This window comes from Octodon degus, unplaced genomic scaffold (assembly GCF_000260255.1).
Source record: "Octodon degus isolate 3935 unplaced genomic scaffold, OctDeg1.0 scaffold00187, whole genome shotgun sequence".
Taxonomy (NCBI): domain Eukaryota; kingdom Metazoa; phylum Chordata; class Mammalia; order Rodentia; family Octodontidae; genus Octodon; species Octodon degus.
The window spans coordinates 763,463-786,139 of NW_004524763.1; the positions used below are offsets into that span (position 1 = coordinate 763,463).

Consider the following 22,677-nt stretch of genomic DNA (forward strand, 5'->3'; position numbering starts at 1 on the left):
TATCAGAGTTCTCCAGAAAAAGACAATATAATAGAGGGATAGATGAATAGGCAGATAGACAGACAGATGAATGGACGGACGGACAGACAGATGGACAGATGGATGGATGGATGGATGGATGGATGGATGGATGGATGGATAGACTTTAAGATAATGGCTCATATTAATGTGCTGAGCTGTGAAAGGCTAAAGTCAACAACTTCGGTAGATAATCCAATACTATTGTGTACTGCTGGACTGTGTTGGATTGTTTTGTTGAATTCACACACCTGTAGTATTTAGATGTCAATAGAATACCCATCTCTGACAGGACTAAACAAAAGAAAGGGGGATACAAAGGAAGGGCCATTTTGTATCTGTATATGCAGAATACTTGGGACAGATATACAGTTACTTTTGCTTAATTCAATGAGAAGAAAGATTTGTACTAATAGTGTTAGGACAGGATATCTGTCTGCATCTTATACTATGGATAACCACTAAGAAGATAACAATGTACAATGTATTAATGATTCAAACTGTCCTATTAATCAGTTTTGAAACTGTCTATTGCTATTTGTTTCTCAATAGAATAGAATAAAAGAAAAAATAAGATAATGGCTCATACAATTATGACATCTGGAAAGTTCTTAATGCTCACAATGGGGAAATTGACCCAAAATGGAGGAGAAATCCTGAGTTTTCAGTCCTGAACTTGCATTTAATCTGACCAGAAAGCAGACAAAACACTTGCGCAGAAGTTGTTGGCGCAATGATGATGAGCTTAACATCTTCAGGCAGGGTTTAAGGACTGAGAACCAGCCACCCCGGTGTCTAGGTTACAGTCATAAAGCTAATTTTTTTTCTTTTCTTATAAAATACTTTTTCTCTTAAGATCTTCCTTCAACATATTGGGTGAGATTTGTCCAAAATATCAAGGGCAATCTGCTATAAATGTACATGTTAATGACATCTACAGAATGCTTTCATGGATCAAGATTAAGATCTGACCTAATAACTGGGTACCACAGACTAGCCAAGCAAATAAAATTTAATTTTCAGAGTCCACCCTTTGTTAGCTTGTCGTATTTCAACTTAAATTTCCACACAAAGACATTAATAAAATAATTCCAACTAACATAATAGAACTATTTTATATAAACTGAAAACACATTGACGTCAAAACTTCTAGTATAGAATACCAAATGTCCTTACTAGTCTATAATCTAAAAGCTAAGATGTAATGTTTAAAATATTTAAACAATAGAATATAAAGTAATGTATCTTTTGTGATATGAAGATAAAAAAGAAAGAAAAATATATTTATTTAATGACACATGCACTTATATGTATCATAAAAAAGTACTCTAAAAAAGAATGACTATAAATCAGACAATGAAATCAAGAAGCACTATGTCTAGAACTTGGGAATTCCATGGAGTACCTTTTAGTACTTACTTCCCCATACCTCTGGTAAAGAGAAAATAATCTAATAATGACAGAACCTCTGAATATTTATATCCATGGCTGTGGTATAGCTCAGTGATAGAGAGCTTGCCTAGCATACAGAAGATCCTGAGTTTAATCTTCAGCAGAGAGAGAGAGAGAGAGAGAGAGAGAGAGAGAGAGAGAGAGAGAGAGAATGAGAATCATATGATGTAAATAAATCCTCAATTGAAGTTCTGGAAGGAACTATAATTCTTTACATCAAGCAAAATAATAGTTGCTCATGATTTCTTCTGAGAGAAATGTGATTGCACTGGTATCATTCCATAAGGACCTAGTAATTAAATAAAATTCTGTCTTCCTTGGAGAAGGAAAACTATTTCTATTCAAAATACTATCAAGAATTATGAGCTGAAGGACACATTTATGAAGTATCTGCTGCCTATCTGATTCACTTTTTATGATTCTTTCCCTTGCTGTAGGGATTTCCCTAGCTTGTGGTTTCTGGCTGGTTTAGTTGATGAAAATCTTCAGAAGGTAATCAGAAGTCAGGAAGAGGGACAGCAGCAAGGCTATGTTTTCCGTCATAGGCTATGGATTTTTTCAAGCAATCCCCTCCCTTGGTTCTCATAAAAAAAAAACTCAGCCTTCATCTTTGGCCCAAGATGGTAATACCTTCTTTCTATTACTAGTCCAAGTGTGTTTCACTATTCTTTGTTTCCATTCATCTGGTCCATACACAAAAAATGCATTCATAACATTCTTTCCAATCATTCTTGAGAGAATATGATCTATTTCTGATAGGAGCATCATTCTAGAAAGATGCTTATTATGTTCTAAGAAATCTTATCCTCACATTTAAACTACCACTATATTATCCTCAATAACTACACACGAAGCTACTGTAGTTACATGGAGTTTGCCTAGTTTTGCAAAAGATGAGAAATGATTCAAGTATCACTACCCTAAAGCTTAGAGAACTCTGTACTCCTAAACTTAGTCTTGATTTCAGGCAAGAAAACAAAGCCAAAAGAGTTGCAATTAAAAACAAAAGAAATTGAAGAGAAAGGAGATCATAGGTCATGAAACTAATAAATTAAAAGGATGAAACAATGAATCTGTAATTTTGAAATAACTACATAGTTAAAATGTGCAAATTTTATCTAAAATTAGTGACAACTTAAAATGATGAGCTTCACCAAAGAAAATTTTAAAATGGTTAAGACCTTTAAGTTTAAAAAAATGTATTAATAGAATGCTACCAGAGATAATGAATTCCAGGACTGTAGCCTAATGTCTGAAGGAAGCAATCAGGTAGCGCACCCCTGCCACAGTACAGCCCTCCATGCGGGACCTCCATGCCACTGCCTACTCTGCAACTGATAGCAGTGTGGGGTCACCACAGAGGAGATGGATGAAACTGGATAAAGTGGTCTCTCTGAAGACATGCTAAATATGTTAAATAATGCATCTGGTCTGTCAACACAGGATTGCCTTGATCTGAGTGTGTGCCCCACTCTGCTCTGCCTCCTACCAAAGGCTAAAACGGCAGGGAAAACCTGAGGATTCTCATTAATTGCTTTGAATCATAATCATGGGCTTCTGCACTTCCAAAGCATGAGCCAAGCATGAGCCAAGCACTGACACTGTGTTGGGAAGCATTTCTGAAAAAGATTAACAAATAAACAGCTAGAACAAACACTCCTCTTTCAACTAATCAAATGGAAATGGAACATAGAGTTTAATTTTGTCTTTTTATTAAAAATCAAACAGCCTAGTAGAAGCTGAAATTTTTAGCAACTTATGTCTATTAAGATGGTGAAATGGGAATCCTTCTTTATGAGTTGTTTAAAAAGGTGCCAAGCGAGATCAATATGTGGAATAAGCTAATATGCACAAATGATGAAAGACAGTTAATTTCAAAGTGGTGATTTTTAAAAAATAGCAATCTGTTATTTGCTCTGAAGTCTATTTTAAACAAAAAAAAAAAAGAATAATTTCCCTTGTTGAGCTCTTAAGCATAAGTGATGTGTTACCAAGGATGAGGTCTAAAGATTTATAAGTTGCTAATTTCCACTACTCCTCCTTACAAATGATAAAAAATACTATATGGAATATAATCTATAACTAAAGTTGTGGTCTCAGTTTCTCTTCCTCTTCCTCTTCCTTCCCTTACAGTTTCATCCACATAAAAGCATACACAAAAGAGTTGTCAGCATTAAATGATAGAAAATTTAACACAGAAATTCAAGGGTCAGAACTTCTGAGTGAGAGTTTTAGAATCCTTCCCTTTAACCTGACAGTGGAATAAGAATTGGTCTTATTGATACTAAGCTTTAATAGTGGAAACAATATAGGTGTTAAAGAATATCACAATTATTGTCTCTTACTGTTGTATGTAATTTGCTCACAATGTTTTCTTTCTTTCTTTCTTTCTTTCTTTCTTTCTTTCTTTCTTTCTTTCTTTCTTTTTGGCAGAACCAAGGATTGAACTCAGGCCCTTTCGCTTGCCAGGCAAGTGCTTATTCCACTGAGCCATCTCCCCACCCCCATCACAATGTTTTCTATTATGACTTTCTATTATGACTTTAATTTCCTCTTCTTCTTCTTCTTCTTCTTCTTCTTCTTCTTCTTCTTCTTCTTCTTCTTCTTCTTCTTCTTCTTCTTCTTCTTCTTCTTCTTCTTCTTCTTCGCAGATCTAGGGATTAAACTCAGGCCCTTGTGCTTGCCAGGGAAGCGCTTATTCCAATGAGCATCTCCCCAGCCCTATGACTTTAATTTCTAATAAAATTAAAGCTCATCAAAAGCATCAAAGCATGCTTTGGAATGTGTGAATCCTACTGATACATATACACTCATGTATTCCAGGAATTTCTGACACATGTTTGTGCTATGGAAATAAATTTTCTACAATTAAAATGTGCTTGTTTATACATTGTGGTAATTTATTTCAAATAGATGATTTTCTCTACCATTTTTCCTTTTTTAATTTTTATTTTAAAGAAAAATCTCCACTATTTTTCTAAGTATTTTCTTACATGCAACCAAGTAGTACTAATATGATGATTTGTAAAGTTCTGCTATTTGAATTTTTATGTTTGTGGAAATGCAAAATGAATATAACCTAGTTATTGAGATTACCGAGCTTCTATAGTGAGAGTGAATGATATATGTTGTTTGTGGGGATAAAACATATGAGCTATTGTTAACTTTTTCAAAAGAAGACAAATTTTAAAAATTATGAGAAACAAGTATGAAGAACAGCAAAATATGAAACTATGTGAAAAATTTAAGATACAACATGACATGATTCCACCAGCCCCTCAGCCAGTTCAAAACAGAATTCATGAAGCTTATGAAATATGAAAAGAATTCACAATTATACCATTGTGAAGAAGCATCTACCCTGGATGAGACTTCACCAACACTCAGTCTTTAGTTTCCAAAAACGTAAGAGAAAATAGAAAGTAAATGAGAAAATTTCTACAAAATACCAAACACAACATAATTATTGAAAAAAATAATAGTTGATGTTGTGAAAACCTAAATACAACCAGTAAAATACAGGTAGAAACAAATTTTTTATATACTTGACTCCTTTAATGTTTGCTAAATTATAAAATTTGGGAACAAATCTACTATGGTTTGTGTCTGGATGTCTCACCAAAGCCTCAAGCAGTCACTGAATTTTTTCAGAGGTAGCTGAATCTAGAGTTTGGGGTTGATTTGTAGTGGAATGGTGAGATTAAGTGCTCTGGGATTAAGGCAGAGGGATTGATGAATCAGTCAACTGATTGGAAGGGCAACACCCTAATCCCAGCAGTCTGGATGAGATAGAAAGTGCAGGAAAGGGCTTGTTTTCCCCTTTTGTTCCAGTTGCCTTGGTATCTTCTGCCATGAACTGTTGCCCCTTTCATACACAATCCTATCTTGGAGCCAAATGATAAAAGACTAAAACCTCCACACCCTGTGAGCTAAATAAGCCTCTCCTTCCTTAACTTCAGATGTTAGACGTTTTATCTCAGGAACAAGAGAGAAGTAACCAAGTCAATGTTCCATTCCTTTATTTTATTAGAAAGAACTTCACATTTACATAAAATCTTACTTTTAAAGGTGAGGAATATGAGAGTCAGAGACTTTCAGTTAGGTACAGTTACATTTTCCCTATCTCAACGCCTCGCCAGCTACCTAACTTATTACAGTGTTTACAATGTTCACTGAATAAAAGCAAAATAGTTGCTCAGAAAAAAAAAAACAGTATTAGGTATTCAGACCTATCAGAATTACTTCTATATTATTCAGTTTCTCCAACACTGGATCCAAATACCTGACATACACCTGTTGAAGACAGCTTTGTTTGGGCTCTTGGCTTCTTAAGGCTCAGTCTACGATTGGCTGGCTCAAGGAAGGAACATCATGTTAGAGAGGTATTGCAGAGGAAAGCAGTGTAGCTCATCAATCCAGAAGCAGAGAGAGGACAGAAAGAGCTTGACAGTAAGTAATATCCTCCAAAGGTATGTACCCAGTCATCACCTCCTCCAGTCAGGCCCCACAGCCTCTCCACACATCCAATTGTGAATTGATCAATGGATAAATCTGTGGAAAAATATTGTGCCCCCCAATTCAATCATCTTTGGAAGTTCCACCGCTGAACACCCGAGATGCTTGGGAGACATTTTAGACCTACAGCTTAATGATTTCCATTGGTGGCAAGCCTGTGGCAGGCATCCTACTTTGGGCTGTTTGTTAACATTGAAAGCTCTGAGGCCTGAGCCATCACTGTTAGGCATTTTTACACAGTAGTAGGAAACATTTAGAAGTTAGTGAGATGTGATAAACCAGTTAAAAATTTACACCCAGTGCTTTTCATTATTGAGTTAGGTAAGTGTCTTAAAAGCTTACCAACACGAGTATCCAATTGCTGCCAGTAAACAGGATAAAGTTTTGTAAGATGGATAAAAGATCATTATTTTTGTAAATACTAAGAATGATTACAGATAACTATAAAGAGAGCCTCCACAGATTTAGGGGTTTAATATTAAAAGATTTAAATCATCTGAAGACAAGTTTTATTTTAAACAATTAAGGACTGTACAAAATGAAACGTCAAAGAAAGATAAAGAAATCTGGAGTGTAAACATGTCATTTTTCATCATGGTTGTTCATACATGGGTCACCCTAGAGTAAGTTTGTTTTAATTGAATGCTCAGAACTTTCAACAGTTTGACTTTGGATTAAATTGCACATTTGCATGTCACAGAATTCTACAGATTCTACATAGTTCCTCAAGTATGCTATGAATATCATCTATGTACCAGGCATTGTGTTAGTTGGTGGGATTTGGGACAAAATTGAAGCTATAATGGAATTGCTGTATATTTGACCAGCTTTGGACCACTTTAAATGAATTTATCAGAATTCTGAGGCAAAGAAATGGAAAGAACAAATCATAGTTGACAGTAGTAAAACATGCCTGAGTTTTGATTGATTAGACTCACAGTCACACACAAGAGAGGTTTTCCTTCAATGTTCAGTATGAGAGCATTAATAAAAAAGTAACACAGGAAGGGTGAGCTCTAGGCTGCTGTCAAAGTGTAAGAAAACATAGGTAATTCTTACAAAGGTTTTGGCAACTACCATTAGTCATTTTTTTTAATCTTCCCAGGCAAGCATTACATTTATGTCATCCTCTTGGTGTCTGGAAACATTCTTTGTATTTTACATGTGTTCTTAGAAAGGCCTGGGTTCATGTTGGTAGAACAAGTCTTCAACATACTAGGTAGTTTAGATTTCTTAAGATTGTCTTCCTGCTCTAATACATTCTTTCATTTTCTACTCAGTGCCCTTAATGTGGGCCTTATGGATGATAAATAACGTCAGAGTTCCTAGGAAATCTTGTCAAAGCAGAGAATTTAGGGTCTTTTTCAAGTGTTCTGACCCACTAGGTCAGGAGTGAGCATGGAGAATGTGAATAGGGAGGCAGATCTACAAAGAGGAAGGGGACCAAGAAATGGGGCAGGGAAAGAAGGGAAGGGAAGAGGATGAAAAAGAGCAGGAAGATGTGTTATGTGCATGTAGTAACTCTGTATAAGTCGTGTCATCATCATCCAATGCATACATGTACTGATAAATAATTAAATTTGAAAAATATATTGCTGATAGAAAAGTATGTCCATTACCTCCAAGTGGAGCTTATGCTTCCAATGTGCAGACCATAGCTTGAACAGCACCACTCTGCTGGCTCACTCCTGAAGGTGTCCTCAGCAGACTACCACACAACATCCCCTTAATGTCTATTACATACGCAGAAACTTGGGTACTACCCAGGTCGACACAAGGTTTTACTCAAGTTGGATGATGTTGGAAATTACGCATGCATGGAGTACACCTCATCACAAAAACACACCTAACACAAACCGGAAACCTTCTAAAAGCTATGCTCACTTTGTTCGACTTTCTGTTGTACCTCTGGGATTAGTACAGCTAATTCTTGGACACTGGTCATGGTTTGCGAATCAGTCACTATATTCAAATTTTCTTTGGTCAAAGGCTGGAGTCTATTTCCTCATTTCCTCAATTTGTGTTGGACATGTGATTTACCTTGATCTATAGAATGCACTGGTATTAGCACTGAAAATTACAAACCAGAGCCTCCAAGAGCTAGAAAGCTTCTCCTGCTGTTCTTGGGAGTTCTACCTCTGGCAGCATGTGCAGACCAGGCTACTCTGCAGAACAGTAAGTGACATGTGGCCTGCTGTGTATACACTCCAGAGCTGCCCAACTGACTGGCAATGGAATGAATCAAGGCAAGAACATCAGAACTACCCAAGTGAACGCAAATCGTAACACCTAAACCAAAAATTGTCACCTGAGTAAATGGTTATGGATTTCAACCATTAAGATTTGAGGTGGGCCAGCTGGACCTACCAGTCCAGCCAAGGCATAGCGTGGTTCAGGCCCTCTTTCACCCCTTTGGGACACCCCCTACCACTCTGCAGCACCTCCCCACCCCGCCCGCCCAGTAGGAACTTCTGCAGCATTCCAGGAACCCCTACATCCAGTCATAACCCGGGCCCAGTGAGTGTGTGGGAGGGCTTCCAGCTACCCTGCAACAATGGGAACTGCAGGTCCCAGCCAAGGCGCAGCGAGGATGACACCTGCTTTCACCCCCTTGGGATGCCTCCCACCACTCCATAGTACCCATCTACCCCGCCCACCAAGTAGGAATTACGGTCGCATTCCAGGAACCCCCAGATCCAGTCCTCGCCCAGGTCCAGTGACTGTGTGGGAGAGCAGTCTCTCCCCCCTACTCCACCTTGTCACCTCCAGACTCAGCTCAGGCCTGGCATACAGGCCTGGGGTGAAACCCTGCAGCTGCAATCCCAGCAGAGAGTGTAGGGGACAAAACCACCCAGCTAGTCCGGGAGCAGAACATCTTGCAAGAGGGGCAAGACAGGTTCACCCCCAAGGCCAGCAACAGGAAGGAGCTGAGCACAGCAGTCAGACCCAAGCCAGGCACAACTGGATAAATCCAAAATTTGTAGATCTGCACCTGAACTTCAGTAAGTACTAAGATTATAACTGCACCAAAGATCTGCAACAAAGGTAAGAAGACAGTGCTACACAAAATGACAATGAGAAGGAGCAAAATGCAATCTCAGACCCCAAGCCCAACCATAACAAGTGCAGAGGACACTAACACAGAACAAAGTGGGAATCACACAGCTGAAATTAATTAGTCAACGGCTTCTGAAATAAAGAAACAGCTGCAGAAAGATATAGAGGAACTCAGATTGGAAATGAAAAAAGAAATCCCTGAATTAATACCATCTGCACTAAAGAAGCAAATGCAGAAACATATGGAGGAAACCAAATACCCACCCAGAACAGTGCAGAGGACACTAGCTCAGCTCAAATGTATGAATTAATAGCATCGATACTAAATAAGCAACACCAGAAAGTTATAGAGCAACCCAGAGCACAATTTCTGGAAATAAGAAAAGAATTCTTGGATGCATAGAATCTGAAGTAAAGAATCAGCTACAGAAACATAGGGAGTAAACTCAATCTGAAAAAAACACTGCAGTAAAAGAATTTATAATTGCTTCTAAAGAAGACATTGATAAAAAAAAGAGATTAGGAAAATGATGGATTCCTTCAGTGAGCAATACAGGAAAGAAATAAATCGCATGAAACAGAGTCAAAGAGATACAGAGGAATTTAAAATATCAATAACAAGCTTGCAAAACCGTTTAAGTGAAAGTGAAGACAGAGTTTCAGATCTTGAAAATGCTGGTGCAGCTAGTGAAAAGGTAAGAAAGTATCTCTTAAAAACAACTAGGATGCAGGAAAGAATAATCCATCACCTGAAAGATGATGCAAAAATGAAAAATGTGAGGCCAATAGATATCAATGAGAAAGAAGGAGTCAATACAAATGACATTAAAAAAGTATGGGCAGAAGTAATAGCAGAAAACTTCCCAAATATGAGGAAACAATATGACATTCAAGTAACTGAAGCATACAGAACCCAAGTAACCTCAACTCAATTAAAAACACACCGAGACATATAATAATCAAGTTCCCAACATTCAGCACAAGAATAATATACTGAAAGCTGCTACAGAAAAGAAGCAGATCACATTCAAAGGAAATCCCATCGGAATTACAGCCGACTTCTCTTCACAAACCATGAAGGCAAGAAGAGCATGGAGCAGAGTACTTCAAGTCCTCTATGAAAACAAATTCCAGGCCAGACTACTATGCCCTGAAAAACTCTCTTTCAACTTTGATGGAGAAGTGAAATACTTCCATGACAAAGAACAACTAGAGAATTTCATGATGACAAAGCCCACACTACGCAGGCTCCTGAAAGATGTTCTAGAGGAACCAAAATGATCAGTACTCCAAGAATGAGATCAGAAGCAACCAACTAAATAGGGCAAGCAATAAAACACAGGAGAAAAAAGAGTAAACGACAACAGGTAAATAATATGTCAATCGTAGTCAATACATCTCAATTCTAACCATCAATGTAAATAGACTCAATTCACCAATTAAGAGAAATACACTGGCATAGTAGATTAGTAATCAAAATCCAACAATTGTTGCAGCATACAAGAAACACATTTAACTCATACACACTCATAGGCTGAAACTCACAGGATGGAACACAATATTACACACCCCAGCACCTCAGAAAAAAACAGAGGTAGCAATCCTATTCTCAGACAGTCTCAACTTCAAACCAAGAATGATCAAGTGAAATAAAGATGGCACTAAATACTGGTTAAGGGAAAAATTCAAGAGGAAGAGGTAACACTCATAAATATTTATCAAACAAACATGGGAGCACCCAACTATATAAATCACATTTTAATGGACATGAAAAATCTAATATCCAATACCACAATCTTAACAGGAGACCTTAACACCCCCTTATTCCCAAAAGATAGGTGAACCAGACAAAAACTTAGCAAAGAAATAACATAACTGAAGCAGAGCTTGAAACAAATGGACTTGGTGAACATATGCAGAATGTTCCACCCAAACACAGCTGAATACACATTTTTCTCAGATGCACATGGGTCACTTTCCAAAATAGACCACATACTGGTCCATAGGTCATGCTTAAGTATATGCAAGAAAACAGAAATTATACCATGCACATTATCTGACCATACTGCAATAGAACTGGAAAAAAATGACAAAAGAAGCTAGAAAAAAACCCTAAATACATGGAAATTAAATGACTCTACTCAGCAACCAATGGATCACAGATGAAATTAAACAAGATATTCAACAATATCTACAATTCAATGAAAATTCAAGCACAACTTCTTGGAATTTATGGGATACGATGAAAGCAGTTCTCAGAGTGAAATTCATAGCTGTGAACTCCCACATTAGGAAAACAGAATAGGAACAAATAAATACCCTAATGTTACACCTCCAACAACTAGAAAAGGAAGAGCAAACCAAACGAGAGCCCAAAGATGGGAAGAAATCATAAAGATTAGAGCAGAAATTAATTCAATTGAGACGAAAAAAAACAATTCAAAGAATTAAAAAAGTAAAAAGCTGGTTCTTTGAAAGATTAAATAAAATTGATAAGCCCTTTAGCCCACCTTATCAAAAAGAGGAAAGAAAAAATTCAACTAAAAACAATAAGGAATGAAAAAGGCATAATTACCACAGACTCAGTGGAAATTCAGAAGATTATCAATAGCTACTTTGAGAATCTTTACACTCACAGAATAGAAGACACATAAGAAACAGACAGATTCCTAGAAAGGTACAAATTACCACAACTGAATCGACAAGATATAACTACTCTCAGTAGCCAAATAAAAGCCAATGAAATATGAGATGTAATTAAAAACCTACTGACAAAGAAAAGTCCAGGTCCACATGGATTCAGAGCTGAATTCTACAAGACATTTACAGAAGATGTAGTCCCTATGCTACTGAAACTCTTCAAAGAAATTGAAAAGGAAGCAATCCTCCCAAAATCATTCCTGGAAGCAATTATTATACTAATAAGAAAACCATGGAAAGACGCAACTATGAAAGAGAACTAGAGGCCAAACTCTCTCATGAACATAGATGCCAAAATCCTCAATAAAATACTAGCAAATAGAATATAGCAAATCATCAAGAAGACCATACACCATGACCAGGTAGGATTCATGCCAAGGATGCAAGGATGGTTCAATATTTGAAAATCTATAAATGTAATACACTATATCAATAGAGCAAAAACTAAAAACCACATGATCATCTCCATTGATGCAAAAAAGACTTTTGTCAAAGTCCAACACTCATTCATGTTCAAAGTCCTACAGAAAATTGAAATAGAGGTCCTCTACTTCAATCTGGTGAAAGCCATTTATGAAGACCCAATGGCTAACATAATCCTAAATGGGGAAAAACTGAAATCATTTACTCTTAGATCTGGTACAAGACAAGGATGTCCTCTATCACCACTAATATTCAATATAGTTTTGGAATCATTAGCTACAGCCATTAGACAAGAGAAAAAAAAAAAAGAACAAGAATAGGTAAAGAAGAAGTTAACTTATCATTATTTGCAGATGACATGATACTTTACTTAGAAGACCCAAAAAACTCCACCAAGAAGCTACTAGAATCAATACAGAAATTCAGTAGCATAACAGGTTATAAAGTCAATACCCAAAAGTCAATAGCATTCCTCTACACAGACAACAAACACACTGAGAGGGAAGTTATAGAAACAATACCTTTTACATTAGCACCGAGGAAAAAGAAATACCTTGGAATTCATCTAAATAAAGAAGTCAAAGATCTTTTCAATGAAAATTACAATACTCTGAGAAAAGAGATCATAGAGGATTTCAGAAAATGGAAAGATATTTCATGCTCCTGGATAGGAAGAACCAACATTGTGAAGATGGCCATACTCCAAAATTTGCTGTACATATTTAATGCAATCCATCTTGGACTACCACCAACATACCTCACAGAGACAGAGAAATCATTCCTAAAATTTATTTGGAAACAGAAAAGACCTAGAATAGCAAAGGCAATTCTGGGCAATAAATACAAGGCAGGAGGCATTACAATTCCTGACTTGAAATTATACTACAAGGCTACTGTGATAAAATCAGCATGGTACTGGCAACAAAATAGACCTGAGGATCAATGGAATAGATTAGAAGACACTGAAGCCCCTACAAACACACTCAGCTGCCTTATCTTTGACAAAGGGGCCAAACATACTCACTGAAAGAAAGATAGCCTCTTTAACAAGGGGTGCTGGAAATACTGGCTCTCTACATGCCGAAAAGTAAAACTTGACCCAAGTCTATCACCATGCACTAAGCTAAAGACAAAATGGATTAAAGATCTAAACATTAAAGCAGAGAAACTAAATCTCCTGGAAGAGAAAGTAGAAGGAACTCTTGGAGACATAGGGGTAGGCAAAGAGTTCATGAACAGAAATCAAATCACAAGGGTAACAGGTGAAAGAATTAACAACTGGGACCTGCTCTTACTGAGTTTTTTCACGTCAAAGGAATTTCCAAGAAAGTGAAAAGACAACCCACAAATTTGGAAAAAAATCATGACAAATAAGTACTCAGACAAAGGTCTGCTCTCTATATTTTATAAAGCACTAAAAAACACTAGAGCCCCAAACTTTAAAGACCCAGTCCAGAAATGGGCATGTGAGATGAACACTTGCTTCTCAGAGGATGATATTAAAGAAGTGAATATTTATATGAAAAAATGCTCCACATAACTATCCATCCTCGAAATGCAAATTAAACAACATTGAGATTTCATCCTACTCTAGCAAGAATGGCTATCATAAAGAAATCACACAACAACAAATGTTGGAGAGGCTGTGAGGAAAGAGGAACCCTTCTCCACTGCTGGTGGGAATGTAGACTGGTGCAAGCATTATGGAAATCAGTGTGGAGACTCCTTAGAAATGTTGGACTGGAAATCCCATTTAAACCAGCTATTCCTCTACTGGGAATTTTCCTGGAGAATCCAAAAACATCATATCATAGAGATATATGTATACCTATGTTTATAGCAGCACAATTTGTGATAGCCAAATCTTGCAAACAACCAAGATGCCCATCACCTGAGCAATGGTTGAAAAAGATGTGGTATTTCTACACAATGGAGTATTACTCAGCTATAAAGAATGATAAATGTTGAATATTATAGGTGTGTAAACTCAGCAAAATATTCTAAAAGAGTACAGAAGCCCATAATAGCATTGGGTCTTCTGTTTAATTGGCAATGTCAGAAATTATTGACGTGAGTCCCCCACAGCTCAACATAACAACATGGCTTTACTTCCTATATTTCATCTTCATACTTTTCTACTGCGGAACTTAAAAAAAAATTGGGGTATAACTATGAATGTCCATTTTGTATCTGTGTATTCAAAGTGGTTGGGATAGATATATAGTTGCATTCTCTTAATGAATAGAATGATTTTTTCTAATGGTGTTTGTAAGTAGGATCACAAGTCTGCATCTTGTACAGCAATTAACCACTAAGAAGAATATATGCAGTGTATTATTTGTTGAAACTGTACTTTCGATTTGATTTGAAACTGTCTCATTGCTATATGTTTATCAATAAAACTTTGAAAAGAAAAAAATAAATAAAACAATACAGTATACAAAAGTTCAAAAAAAAAAAAAAAAGAATGGAGCTTCCCATTCTCATGTTGTTCCCATTCTCATGTTGTTACACTGATACACTAATACTTGTGACACTTGTCTTATTAAAGTATTATTTGGAGATAAGAGACTGAAACCTCATTAAATAAGCATAAGTTAACAAAAAAAGAATGATAAATGTGAAGCCTTTATATTGAAGTGGATGACACTTGAAGATATAAGTGAAATAAACCAGACACACATATGTCAATATTGTATGGTTTCCCTAGTATAAGAACTCAAAAGAAGAAATACAAATAGATGGTATAATACAAGTAAAAGGAAATTAGGATTTCGAGGACTAACTAATTAAGAGAGGGAAAGGAGAAGAGCTAGGAAACATGAAAGTGACAAGCCATACATTTATACGTAAAAGATGGGCACGGCAATGATCCTGAGAATCTCCACAAGATTTTTAAATCTAGCAGTTAATTGGAAGATTCTCACCCTGACTAACTATATATACTGATACCTGTGAACTAAGTAACTGCACTGAAGATGGTAATCTGTAATAGTAGTTTCATGCTTTGAGTGCCTGTCATTCTGGTCTTCTGAATATGGGCTGCTTGTCATAACATGCCAGTTGTTGCTGTGCTGTCTCTCAGGTAGATCATTGTTCAAAAAGAAGAGGGTGGTGAATGAGGGCAAGAGTTGGGAAAAGGAATATGGTGGGACTGTCCTGCTTCAAGGTTGTATATGGTTAGATTTTTGGACTTATGTGTAAACATAGGAAGTATATAATTCTTTATGCCTATTTTTAAAAACATATTCTCATTTTTAAATGTTTTTTCATCATATTCTGTAGGAACTTAAAGTTCAACATATCAATACTTGATGAAAGATGCCTGTTCCCTGTTATGCCTAAAATGTTTGATATTCAGACAGATAGTGAGGTTAAGCTTAACAGCCTAGGTTGTATGGTAAAAACAATAAGCTTGTCTTCTAGATGGTTAACAACCTAAGTTTGCAGATCAAATTTAGAAAGAAAGGAGGGCTGCAAGGAAAGCCAACATTTTGGCCCTAGCCTTCCAAGGTCAATTAAGACTCAGGACACATGAGAACTTGTACTGTAATGTCACGTAACTTGGTAGTGTCCCAAATTTTCTGAGCAAGGAGATTATGGGGCCAAAGAGGAAAGCGATCGATGATGTAGAGTGTGCCTAAGGAGAGTCACATGGAAAGAAAACATTCTCTCAGGCTTTGACAGAGAGCACATTGGCCAAGCAATGGCCATGACTCACCCACATGGCTGATACTGAGAAAGGTTCTACAATCTGAGGTACAGGATCTCAGAATAAATCCTGAGGGGATTTCACTTATCTTATCAGACCAAAAAGCTACAACTCTTGTTGCATAGGTCCTGCCTTACCTTGGTCTTAACCATCCAGCAAGAAAGTATAAAAACGAAGTATAAGAAGTAAAGCCATGCTGTTATGTTGAGCTATACGGGACTCAGGTCAACAATTTCTGGCATTGTCAGTGAAGCTGAAAACCCAATACTATTATGGACTACTGGACTCTTTTAAAATATTTTGCTGAGTTAACACACCTATAATATTCAAATAATGGAACTTAACAAAAAAAGTGGATACAGATGAATGTCCATTTTGTATCTGTGTATTCAAAATGGTTAGGACAGATATATAGTTACATTCTCTTAGTAAATAGAGGGATTTGTTCTAATAGTGTTTGTAAGTAGAATATCATGTCTGAATCTTGTACAGCAAATAACAACTAGCAAGAATGTATGTATTTTGTTAATTATTGAAACTGTCATACCAATTTGGTTTGAAACTGTCTCATTGCTATTTGTTTCTCTAAAATTATGGAAAAAAATAAATACCCTAAAATAAATAAATAAATAAATAAATAGATTTGAGGTAATTCATGCGAAAAAAACTAATTGTTGTTTCCTATTAATAATTTTCTTTGAGACCAAGGAAGACTAATTAAAAGTGAATTATGATAGGACAGTTTCTACCATTGCCCCTATTGTAACTGCCTGTTTCTAATTTTCTTCACTAAACCAGAAAAAAATCATTGACAATACATCAAAGGCAAAATAATTACTCTAAAAAATAAAGGAAACTAATCACAACAATATAGCCTCCTTAAGTTTATAAATAACATGAAAAATACTGGCTGTTAACTGTGTTCTTGAAGGGTGGAAAAGTTAGACTTAGCATTCCAAGCAGTCCAAGTAGAAGACTAAGAGACCAGCAGAGATGCATGTACTAACAAGCCCTCCTTTTCTTGGGGCCTTATAGGAGCCACGTCTTGTTGCCTTTGCTGATACCTCCAGATTAGTCTGAGACAGTTAGCCTCCATAGATGGACACGTTCTTCCTATATGATGGTCCTATCGTCCTACTATAAAAGAGTCATGACTTTTGATCAAATAAATGCCTTGCATTATTACACTTACAAAAAAGATTGCATTGACCTTTTTTCTATTATAAAAGATGATACTTGAAAGCATTTAGAAATATGAGAGGTAGAAATAGCTAAGAAAAGAATTTTCTAAATAATAGTAACAAATTTTAAAATAATCTAAGTTATTTTTATTATACCAGGGGAAAAATGGCACAAATATGAATAATTCAAAATTTTAAAATATAGGGCCTGAAAATGGCCCCCTTTTATGTGAGGACTAAACAAATGATAATGGATACATCATAAATCATTAAGTTTCATGACATATTAAAGTTTTAATGAAGTTAACAGGACAAATAATGTACATAGAGCAATAAAAAAGAGTATAGTTTCTTTGTTTTTTGTATTTTAGTACAGGTTCCATAGGTTCTCACTACATAGATTAGACACATAGTGATCCTCCCATTTTCAGCCTCCCAAGCACTGGGATTACAGGCACTTGCCACCATGCCCTGTCAATCTCTGTCTCAGTGTGCTCCAGGGGTAGGATAGCATGGCACGCTAGGGATCAAATCCCAATCCTTGTGTCTGCCTAAGCAGGGGCTTTAATCCACTGAGCTTTCTGGTGGACCCAAGAATATAGTTTAAAGCAAGATACAATTTATTCTATTTTAAATAAAGCTGAAATGCAATGTAAGCAGAAAAAATGCATCTTAGTCAATCAACAGTGTTTGGGCAGCTGGGTAGACCTCTGAAAAAATTAATTTATATCTTACCATGCATTATGCAAAAAATGTACTTACATAACAAGAGTTTAAATCTTAATGAAAAACTGAATTATTTATTATTTATAATAAAAGGAAAAACTGAATATTTATTATTGTGTTGGAAACTATATCATAATATATGACAATAAAATAAAGTTACCAAAAAAATGAAATTAACTATACTAACAATAAATCTGCTTGACAAACAGTGTAAGTAAAATCCAAAGAAAAACAACCCTTGAAAAATATGTAAAAATATTTCTCACAGAAACAGAAATAAGAGCAGTTCTTAAATGTATTTTAAGTTGTAAAATCTCAATCAGTCACACTAAAATAAAGGGAAAATAAAGCAAGATATTCATTCTGTTCTATCTATCAGAAAAGAAAATTTTGACTGGGCGTGGTTGTGCAAACTTGTAATCCCAGCCTTTGGAAGGCTGAGTAAGGAGAATTGCGCTTGATTTTGAGGCCTGCTGGGATACACAGTGAGTTCAAGGCCATCCTTAACTACACAGCAAGACTCTGTCTCAAAACAAAAACAAAAAAGAAACAAAAAGACAAAGGTTGTATTATTCAGTAGATGTGCTCTATGGTAAAATGTGTAACTAAACTTGTGTCACAGACAGTAATTTAAAAGTCTATCAAAATTATAATCCATAATTCAATTTTGAGGAATTATTCCTACAGTTATAATTAATTGTACATCAAAAAAGCAATATATTTAGAATGGTATGCATTAAAAAAGTACTTCTAGAGATAAAAGAATCTAAATAAAACATTTTCACTAATAAAGAAATGGTTACATAAGTTAGAATACTAAGAAACTGCCATAATAAATTTCATGGTTCAGATGATTATGATGTGGACAATTTTCAAGATGGAAAATAAAGTGAAAAAGTCCCATGCACAGCAACTTTTATATTGCACTTCCATTTACATTTTATAAATGCATTTGGGTTTGGGGATGTAACTGAGTGGTAGAGTCCTTCCTTAGAGTGCCACAGACCCTGGCTCTGAGCCCCAGCAGTTAAAGAAGAGAAAAATAGATAGATATGTACATAGATAAAAGAAGATGTTTGTACATGCATAAATCTTCATATTATAATCCACTGAAATTGCACATAAAATTTTGAGCCCCGGTTCATACCTAATCAAAATAAATAACAGAAGAAGGGATTTTGGGAAAAACAACTACATAAATTAACCTCAAATATTTAGAAAAATAAACATGCATATACTTATGTGGTGCATGCATGAGAGTAAAACTTTCTAATGTTAAAATGATTAAGAAATTGCTTAAAATTACTGTCAGAGTTGATAGCAATTAAAGTATGTTTAAATCATAAGAGTTAAATAGCAATTGTAAAAATTGTCAGCAAATACATCCATTGTGTTTAATGTCTTTAATGATTAAAAAGCTTGTGAACGGTTCTAAGGGAAAAAATTAGACTAATTTTTTTTAAGTGCTGGGAATCAAACTCAGGCTGTGTTACTTGTCAGACAGGCACAGTACCACTGATGTATATCCACAGCCTAACACATGAATTTTTAATAAAAATAAATACCAATAGATAATTCCTTTAAAAAAAGATTTTTGATTACTAAATATGGTAAAGAAATGAGCACAAATTTATATTCAAAAAACAAATATTAAAGCAATAATAGAATCATCTATGCAATTAAATTAGCAGAAATTGTTTAAATGTATGTAATTCTAGTATATTTGAAATCAATTTAACTTTAAAATACTGCTGGTAAGTATGTAAAACATGTATTTATATAGGTGCACACGTATGTTTATATACACAAATTTATTTGTATGTGTTTATAGATACATTTATGTATGTTTAGAACTTGTATATCCATATTAAGTACCCGTGATTAATACAGTGTGATAAAAATAAAGTGAATGGTTAAATTTTTTAAACTACAGTAAAATAAACTGCCATTAATGTCTGAACTCTTCTCCCTCTTTTAAACGTGTACCACTGCTCTTGCCGCTTCCTGGAGCAGTTTTGGAGTGTCCCCTTCATAAATAGTTTTAGTTGCGGTGTCACAGCACCTTCAGGGTCCGGTATCTATTGACTGACCATTTACCTTTCCCGGGAGTTTCGGCTTTGGGGAAGAAGCAGAAGCCAAACAGTGACTTCACAGGCGCAGGGAACAAGTAGGACCCGGCCACGCCCTCACGCTTCCGCAGCCTGCCCTCCGCTGAGGCCGGCAGCGCTCTGCGTGTTTCGATCACACCATGGGTGACATTCAGGAGGGCAGTATTTCCAGAAACGCTTAAAAAACTGGCCAGAATAAGTGCGCTTAGAGAGCAGCTCGCCACTTCAACGCGCATCTCGGTGCCATAGCACCCTTTTTCCTTCCTGGGCAACGAGATCCGGTAGCCCGAAATCCGACGTGTCCATTCTCAAGATGCACACCCGAGGGATCTTTGACTCTCGTGGGCACCACACTGTGGAAGTTGACCTCTACACCTCCAAGGGTCTCTTCCGAGCTGCTGTGCCCAGTGGAGCCTCCGCTGGCATCTATAAGGCCCTGGAGCTGAGTGACAATGAAAAGACCCGCCACCTGGGGAAGGGTGTGTCAAAGGCTGTTGAGCACATCAATAAAACTACTGCACCTGCCCTGGTTAGCAAGAACCTAATGTTGTGGAGCTGGAGAAGATTGACAAGCTGATAATCCAGCGGACGGGACTGAGAATAAATCCAAGTCTGGGGTGATGCTATCCTGGCAGTGTTTCTCTCCGTGTGTAAGGCCGGCGCCGTGGAGAAGTGTGTGTCCCTGTACCGCCACATCGCCGACCTGGCAGGCAACCCTGAGGTCATCTTGCCTGTCCCTGCCTTCAACATGGACAGCGGCGGCTCGCACGCCTGCAGTAAGTTGGCCATGCAGGAGTTCATGATCTTGCCTTGACGCAGCCAGCATCAAGAAGGCCATGTACATTGGGGCTGAGGTCTACCACAACGTGAAGAACGTCATCAAGGAGAAGTACGGCAAGGACGCCACCAACGTGGGCGATGAGAGCTGCTTCGCACCCAACATCCTGGAGAATAAGGAAGGCCTGAAGTTGCTGAAGACTGCCACTGGGAAGGCTGGCTACTCAGACAAGGTGGTCATCGGCATGGACGTGGCCACGTCAGAGTTCTTCAGATCTGGGAAGTATGACCTGGGCTTCAAGTCTCTTGATGACCCCAGTAGGTACATCTCATCCAATCAGCTGGGCGACCCCTACAAGTCCTTCATCAAGGACTACCCAGTGGTGTCCATCAAGGACCCTTCGACCAGGACGACTGGGGCGCCTGGCAAAAGCTCACGCCCAACGCCCACATCCAGGTGGTGGCCGATGACCTCACAGTGACCAACCCCAAGAGCACTGCTAAGGCCGTGAATGAGAAGACCTGCAACTGCCTGCTGCTCAAAGTCAACCAGATCGGCTTGGTGACCGAGTCCCTGCAGGTGTGCAAGCTGGCTCAGTCCAACGGCTGGGGCGTCGTGGTGTCCCACTGGTCTGGGGAGACAGAAGACACCTTTATTGCTGACCTGGTGGTGGGACTCAGCACGGGGCAGATCAAGACTGGCGTGCTCTGCCGATCTGAGCGCCTGGCCAAGTACAACCAGAATCGAGGAGGAGGTGCTGGATAGCAAAGCCAAGTTCGCCAGCCAGAACTTCAGAAACCCCCTGAACAAATAGGCCGCCACAGGCCAACACCCAGGCCTTGGGCCCAGGTAGTTAGGTACCCTCCTGCAACGGCTTCTGTAGATGCCATCAGGGCCACCCAGAGTCCAAACCCAGCTGTGATCATCATGCTTGTCGCCTTGTGTCCCACCGCGTCTGCAGCCATGTGTGTGCCCCAGGCTAGGTTCCCAGTGGTTCTGTTGTGAAATAAACTCCGGCTCCCAGAAGGAAAAAAAGAATGTGCTCAAAGGTTGGGGGACCTCTGAAGTGACTGATGATAATGTGTCTTTTACTGAAGTAACTTTTTAAATTTAAACACACACTTTAAACACACACTTATATTGCTGGATCATACATTTTATATATACTATGTATACTTTTTCTTTTCATTGGTATAGAGTCTCACTGCACAGCTCAGACCATAGTGATCCTCCTGTCTCAGCCTTCCCAACCCTGGGATTACAGGCATGCATCACCATGCCCGATTTTGGGGCCAAAATCATGCACCTGGGGTTCCAGGTTTTGGGGCTAGCACAGCATGCGATGCCCAGGGTCCAACTTGGGACCTTGTCCTTGCCAGGAAGGCACCTAGAACATCCCCAGCCAGTTATATATACTTTCTAAATAGGATTATCAAGAAATATATATTAACTTTACCTTTTCATAAAACTTTCATTTTTAGGTATTTTCTTATTAAATGATAGCTTTTAAAGAATTTATGTACATAATTATTTATAGCAACTACATTTTCCAACAATTTGGTAGGTAAAGATTTAGTTTATTCTTTAACTATTAAAAAACTGATTGTGTGTTTTTAGGTTTAAAAAAAACCTGGAATTTGAGGTTCGTTAGCAAAGAATTAATTAAATCTTTATCTACCAAATTGCTTATTTTCTAAAAGCAGAGAATGTAAAAATCAAAAAACAAGAGTGTTGACATGTAGCTATGGATCAGAAAAATACTGCAACAGGTGATCCAATCTATTCTAAAGCAGCCGAATATTTTGAAATGTATCAAGATCTTTTTACAAAAGTTTTGCAGTGTCTTTGAGACTTATCCTATCTGTGAACAATTCACTTAGAAACTTTTGACTTTTACCCAAATTTTATAGTTATATTCCCTGTCTATTTTAACTCCTTTCTCTGTCTTACACATCTTTCCCTCGGTAACCTTCTATGATTTTCAATTAATTTCCACCATTAATGGTT

At 37.3% G+C, this 22,677-nt stretch overlaps 1 pseudogene; it reads left to right on the forward strand.

Moving 5' to 3' along the window:
• Positions 1-6,564: 6,564 nt before the first annotated feature.
• On the forward strand, positions 6,565-21,484 carry LOC101583217 (annotated as a pseudogene).
• Positions 21,485-22,677: the final 1,193 nt, after the last annotated feature.